The sequence below is a fragment of the Hyalella azteca genome, unplaced genomic scaffold (genome assembly GCF_000764305.2).
Source record: "Hyalella azteca isolate HAZT.00-mixed unplaced genomic scaffold, Hazt_2.0.2 contig17816, whole genome shotgun sequence".
NCBI lineage: Eukaryota > Metazoa > Arthropoda > Malacostraca > Amphipoda > Hyalellidae > Hyalella > Hyalella azteca.
In genome coordinates this window covers 140,055-147,539 of record NW_025947586.1, presented here as the reverse complement: position 1 = coordinate 147,539, position 7,485 = coordinate 140,055, and positions in this window count along the sequence as shown.

The following is a 7,485-nucleotide window of genomic DNA, read 5'->3' as shown; positions in this document are numbered from 1 at the left end:
AATGAAGCACCGCATTAATATTGCTTAACGGCCATACTTATGAATATGCAAACACGTAGCGAGGCTTAACTTACGGTGAAGGAGGCTTATAGAACAGCAGCGCTTGCAGCGTCGAGCCTCTCTGGGGATGATGGGCGCTTCAACAGCTGATGATTCCGTTTTGTATTATCTCTCTTATTTCAAGGATTTTTCATTGAATGAAAGTTAAAAAGTAAGCAAGTTCTTTGGGAAAGTCATTTTAGAAATGTGACGTCAGCAAGATAATTACTATCTACTGAATCTGGATAGGAAATATGAAAATAATTTTGGGCAGTCTAATACATGAATAATTCTATATTAATTGCTCAACGCCAGTTATGATTACGAAACTAATGCAAAAGATATCTTACCTTTGGCTTGGCAATTGCCTATCAACATTTAGCTGATCACTTACCACATCATATGAATTGTTCGATGTAAATTTATGATAATATTGTTAAATTGTTAAAACGGTTCAGCAGTTAACGATTTCTTTGAAAAATCCTCTTTTTATTTATCATTGCGCTTGGCTGGTCAGCAGATCGCTAAAATCTACGACCTACCAGTCATTCCAGGTCATATCTGTAATTTCATAAGCTTTTCTAATTGGTGAAAACGATTGCAAAACGTATTGATATTATCGATATTCATTTTATAATGTTCAGTCAAATACATATTTAACTAAAGGCATGGACAATCCTATTAAAAACGTATTGATATTATCGATATTTATTTTACAATATTCAGTCCTATACATATTTAACTAAAAGCATGGACAATCCGATCAACCATATTCGCGAATTTCCTGATGTTTTATTCAATTTACGCTAGAAGGAAAAAGTTTCTTTTGCAGTTCATTCCACATGAGTGGGGCGATCATTCCACCACACAAGGCTTCCCAATTAGCATCTCCGTCAAAGTTTTTTCCAGTCCGCTGACTTTGGAGATGTCAGGAAAAATGCTCGCTTATTCGGAGGTAAAAAAACCCTAAACGGCGAAGATGGGAATTTAATGCCCATAATGTTCTACAATAAAGATTAGATAAATTCAAAGGCATTATAGTAGTCGCCAGAGTATCAAGATTAGTTGATTACTGAGCTTTATTGACAAAAAAAAATTGGTCGGTTTTGGAAAATAGAGCGAAATTCTGAGCATTACTAACTCATCTTGTGCTCGTATTAAATGTAAATAGTTGAAATAATAATGGATCGAGCTCAAATTTCAATTTCACTTGCGAAGCAAAGTTTTATGAAAATATAAGCATTTATAAAAACTGCCTCAAACACAAGAAAGACTTTTATCGTTGCCAGCCGCAACCCAGACGGCACATAACAATTCGATTTATACTAAGGTTTGAAATTGATGGAAACGTTCATAACCTATTAAAATCAATCCCACTAAAAAACTTTATTATAAGGATTAGAAATTTATATTCATTTGCACTCTTCCAGCACTCATATACCAATTGAGTATAAAAAGTTAAGCCTTGGCTCGCACCTAAAAACGCAAATTGACCAACTGAAAATACACATTCAAGCTTTGGCTTGCACTTAAAATCGCTCACAGACAAACAGAGACAACAGAGAACAGATATTCAAGCTTTGACTTGCANTCTTCCAGCACTCATATACCAATTGAGTATAAAAAGTTAAGCCTTGGCTCGCACCTAAAAACGCAAATTGACCAACTGAAAATACACATTCAAGCTTTGGCTTGCACTTAAAATCGCTCACAGACAAACAGAGACAACAGAGAACAGATATTCAAGCTTTGACTTGCATTTAAAATCGCTCACAGACCAACAGAGAACAGACATTCAAGCTTTGGCTTGCACTTAAAATCGCTCACAGACCAACAGAGAATAGACATTCAAGCTTTGGCTTGCACTTAAAATCGCTCACAGACCAACAGAGAATAGACATTCAAGCCATATTTCCAGCCTTAAAAAGTCTGCGTCAGGCTCTCGTGGCCTGACCAATCGATAATGTGCGTGTCGGAGCATCCTTACATGGATGGCGCGCTGCTGCCTCGGCGGGAGAGGCAAATGCAACAGCAGTCAACAGCACTGGAATGTAGCCGAATCATATATCTGGTCTTGTATTGATCTATCTTGTTTGATAAGAAAAAACTGGGATTATTTCAGAGAAGTATTTTACCTTCAAGGATATATCAGATTTTCTAAAAATAAGCAGATACCAAAAAACGTATATTGCAGTTAGACAGTAATACGAGTATATTGATTAAAGTGAGACATTAATTTTACTAACGCATAATTTTACTGTCTTCTATAGCTCAAAGACTGTAATTATAAACGGCCAATTGCCTTGAATTCAGTACCGAGCTTTCATTGAGTGTCAATTATGCTTTTCAACATTTTTCCTAATAATTTATGATTGAAAACTTACACATCAAAATCGTTTCTTGAGGGATTCCATTTTTACGGTATTAAGTTTGACATTTCGTAAACCAGAAGCTAACGCTAGTGTTTGAAATTCTGTTTTGAAGCAGCGCGTGAAGGCAGCCAATAGGTCGACTGTGGAATGCTGTTCTGATAGCGACACGACGCGCCCTGTGCTAATGAAGAGATGTGGAATGCCAAGCTTCTTCCTCCCAACTGTTGCATCGCATCTTCTGCCAAAACTGACTCGTGGAATTCAATACTGATCGTGGATCAACCGCAAGGATGTTTTCATCATCATCATTTAATTCATACATTATAAAACGAGGATATATCAGAAACGTTTCCGTTATAATACCAAACTAAACACTTGCATCGCATTCTGTATCAAAACTGTCACCAAAAAACCAATACTGATTATTGGTAGAACGAAAGAATATTTTCATCCATCTTGCTTTAATTTTTACTTTTTAGAACAAGGATGTACCAGAGACATTTTTGTTATTAATACAAACTAAACGAGTTTCAGCTTCGCCTGACCCTGACAGATTATGCTGAAAATTTCTTCCGGCTCTCTTGCAATTTCATCTCACAATCACGATTATATTTCGTCAAAATCAATCATTTTGATGGATCTTCCGTTACCATTAAGTAGAGTGGCACACCGAGACTGAGGTTGGTCGTCAATACGCAACATTACATTTGGTCCGCGGTGTAACCGCCTCGATTTCTGCAGGCTTTCGCGTTTAAGATATGTCCATATCAGAGCATGAGAGATTTGCAATAATAATCTGTTAGACTTCAACAGCGATAACGAAAACGGAATATCAAGAAGATATGATCGAATTTTAGACGCTGATAATCAATTCATTTGTGATCAAACATCCCAGTAATTTTTTACCACCTTATTTCTTAAGATTCTATTAAGAGAGATAGCTACATAATATAGAATCGTACTTTCAGGTTTCATACATAATTAAGATAAATATAAACTATTATCCGTGAGACCATCAAGCCGTTGCACGCGCAACCATCATCATATAACCTGCTTACTATACCTTTGCATAAGCCATTGTTCAGCCGGTATGCGTGGGACCCTTATGCCGTTATGTGCGATCATCATCCTATATGATTGTTGAGAACTAATCAATAAATAGGTTTTCTTTGACCCCAAACATTTGACCGATGATCGAGAATAAAAGATGAATGAAAACAAGAAATGAAGAACATAGTAATAAATGAACGAAAAATATAAGGAAATAAAATATAAAACTATAAAGCGTGTTATAAAGCCCTTGCCTATTAATTCGTAATCATGTCACAGGTTGGAACCCCGCTGAAGAAGCATGAATAAATACAAATTAAGGACTTGAATTAACACTACACTAACAAATGAATAAAGAAGGCATTAAGGATAAACCAATATAAATAATATTCAATATCACCAGAAACGCCACCACTACATCAACACGGAAGATAAACAATGCAAGCACTAACCTCTGTGGTGGATCATATAACAACGAAACAACGACAAGCTACACGTCAGGTCTACACGAGGTGACTTCATAGTTAACTCAAAAACCGAAATGACAATACACCTAACCTAACTATCGATAAAATTATTATATTGAAAGGCGTTCCCTAACAATATCGAATGCTTACTCGACCTTATTCACTATTTAGCTACATAATATAGATGCTTACTTTCAGGTTTCATACATAATTAAAATATATATAAAATATTAACCGTGAAACCCTCATCATATACGTATAACCTGTTTAATATACCTTTGCATGAGCCGTTGTTCAACCGGTATGCGCGCTACCATCATTTTATATCGCATGCTTACTATACCTTATTCACGCTCGTTATATCAGCCGTGCGCGAGAAGATGATCATATAGCATACCTGCTATACCTTCATATGCACGATTATTCAGCCTTATTTCAGCCGTGCGCGATCATCATATAGCATACATACTATACCTTCATATGCACGATTATTCAGCCTTATTTCAGCCGTGCGCGATCATCATATAGCATACATACTATACCTTCATATGCACGATTGTTCAGCCTTATTTCAGCCGTGCACGATCATCATATAGCATACTTGCTATACCTTCATATGCACGATTGTTCAGCCGTTGTGCGCGACCGTCATCCGTATCATGATTGCCGTACAGGTCGCGGCGATCTCGCAGTGTCCGCGCAGATGGCAGCCCATAAGCGGCGGTCACAGCAAACGACATCTGCGACTGCACTCGTCTGTCCCAGTCTCAGCTGCTGATAACAGATGCGCAGTCTTTCCCGATATTCCAGTCTCTCTCTCTATTGGATTTATTTGATCAATTCAGACATGTTTTCATTCAGTTCTAAAAAGACATAGGTGAGTGCTATATGAATAAAATACATGTGATGGAGGAATTTCGTAACCTTAGGGATATTAAGAACGATGCTATCATATTAATAACAACACTGGATTAACCCGTTATGAGTAATTAAGCAGTATTGGCCCGTTGTTCATTGGAACATTATAACAACAATTATTTTTGAACATTCAACCCTGATTTAGTGTGGCTGTTATTGCAGGTTTTCGTTCATATACGATCCGGACTAAATTAGAGGACACGAAACACTAAAAGAAATTATTTTATGACTTGCCACCGAAAGTCTTTAGCTTTTTAAAACGGACTGTTTTTTTGAAAATCTTTTTTTTAGCTTCTTGAACAGACCTTTTTTTAATAGCTTGGCTTCAAAATGTTTAAATTAAGTCTCAATGGTATAATTTAGTATTAAAAATAAGCGTTTGCATTATAATTAGTGATATCGACGAGACATTATAAGCGTAGTTCAGCCTTTGTGTTACCGAATTTCTAAAGAAGATGACCTGCGGTCTTGGGATCAGCCGAAGAAATTACTGACTTGTTGCCAGGAAGAAGATCAGGGCGCGTATGAATGCTTCGAAGTAGATCAGTGAGTAGAAAAAGTCTGTAGGTTTAGAGCGAGAGGAGCTAGAGGACGCAGAATGCAAACATTGTTGCTGTATCAGAAAATTTGTGGCTAAGCAAAAATTTTAAGCCGTATTGTCGACTTTTGTATGTTGACCGGAAAGACCAGACGTTACCGGAAGAAAAATTTTTATTAGAGTGTAATATAGCGTGGAATTTTTTAAAAACGGCCAATGAATTTATTTTTTATCCAATGTTTTCTCCTAGAAATTGTTTTATATTTATTATCGGTTTAATTATGCGTAAAAATGAACAACATCAACGAATGCTTAATGGAGGCTTTCAGCCTAGCTAAATATTTCACTTTTACGCGGTTCATCAAAATTATTCTGAAATTTGAAATAAAAATAATTATGTGAGGAAATGGAGAAAATTTAAACTGCTGAATTGGTATTAAATTAAGTCTAGTAAATTACTTATCCCAAATAGCATGATAGCAGACCTAGGGACCACAAAGTTAGTATGGCAAAAGATTACATAAATGAATGGAGAATTGGCAGAATCCAAAAGAATAGTTCATGCAAAATTAAGAACTATATTGTGGTGAGCACCACGTGCACCACACGCACCACATGCACCACATGCACCACACGCACCACATGCATCACACGCACCACACGCACCACACGCACCACGTGCACCACATGCACCACACGCACCACATGCACCACACGCACCACATGCACCACACGCACCACATGCACCACACGCACCACATGCATCACACGCACCACATGCATCACACGCACCACATGCACCACACGCACCACATGCACCACACGCACCACATGCACCACACGCACCACATGCACCACACTACATACTATACCTTCATATGCACGATTATTCAGCCTTATTTCAGCCGTGCGCGATCATCATATAGCATACATACTATACCTTCATATGCACGATTGTTCAGCCTTATTTCAGCCGTGCACGATCATCATATAGCATACTTGCTATACCTTCATATGCACGATTGTTCAGCCGTTGTGCGCGACCGTCATCCGTATCATGATTGCCGTACAGGTCGCGGCGATCTCGCAGTGTCCGCGCAGATGGCAGCCCATAAGCGGCGGTCACAGCAAACGACATCTGCGACTGCACTCGTCTGTCCCAGTCTCAGCTGCTGATAACAGATGCGCAGTCTTTCCCGATATTCCAGTCTCTCTCTCTATTGGATTTATTTGATCAATTCAGACATGTTTTCATTCAGTTCTAAAAAGACATAGGTGAGTGCTATATGAATAAAATACATGTGATGGAGGAATTTCGTAACCTTAGGGATATTAAGAACGATGCTATCATATTAATAACAACACTGGATTAACCCGTTATGAGTAATTAAGCAGTATTGGCCCGTTGTTCATTGGAACATTATAACAACAATTATTTTTGAACATTCAACCCTGATTTAGTGTGGCTGTTATTGCAGGTTTTCGTTCATATACGATCCGGACTAAATTAGAGGACACGAAACACTAAAAGAAATTATTTTATGACTTGCCACCGAAAGTCTTTAGCTTTTTAAAACGGACTGTTTTTTTGAAAATCTTTTTTTTAGCTTCTTGAACAGACCTTTTTTTAATAGCTTGGCTTCAAAATGTTTAAATTAAGTCTCAATGGTATAATTTAGTATTAAAAATAAGCGTTTGCATTATAATTAGTGATATCGACGAGACATTATAAGCGTAGTTCAGCCTTTGTGTTACCGAATTTCTAAAGAAGATGACCTGCGGTCTTGGGATCAGCCGAAGAAATTACTGACTTGTTGCCAGGAAGAAGATCAGGGCGCGTATGAATGCTTCGAAGTAGATCAGTGAGTAGAAAAAGTCTGTAGGTTTAGAGCGAGAGGAGCTAGAGGACGCAGAATGCAAACATTGTTGCTGTATCAGAAAATTTGTGGCTAAGCAAAAATTTTAAGCCGTATTGTCGACTTTTGTATGTTGACCGGAAAGACCAGACGTTACCGGAAGAAAAATTTTTATTAGAGTGTAATATAGCGTGGAATTTTTTAAAAACGGCCAATGAATTTATTTTTTATCCAATGTTTTCTCC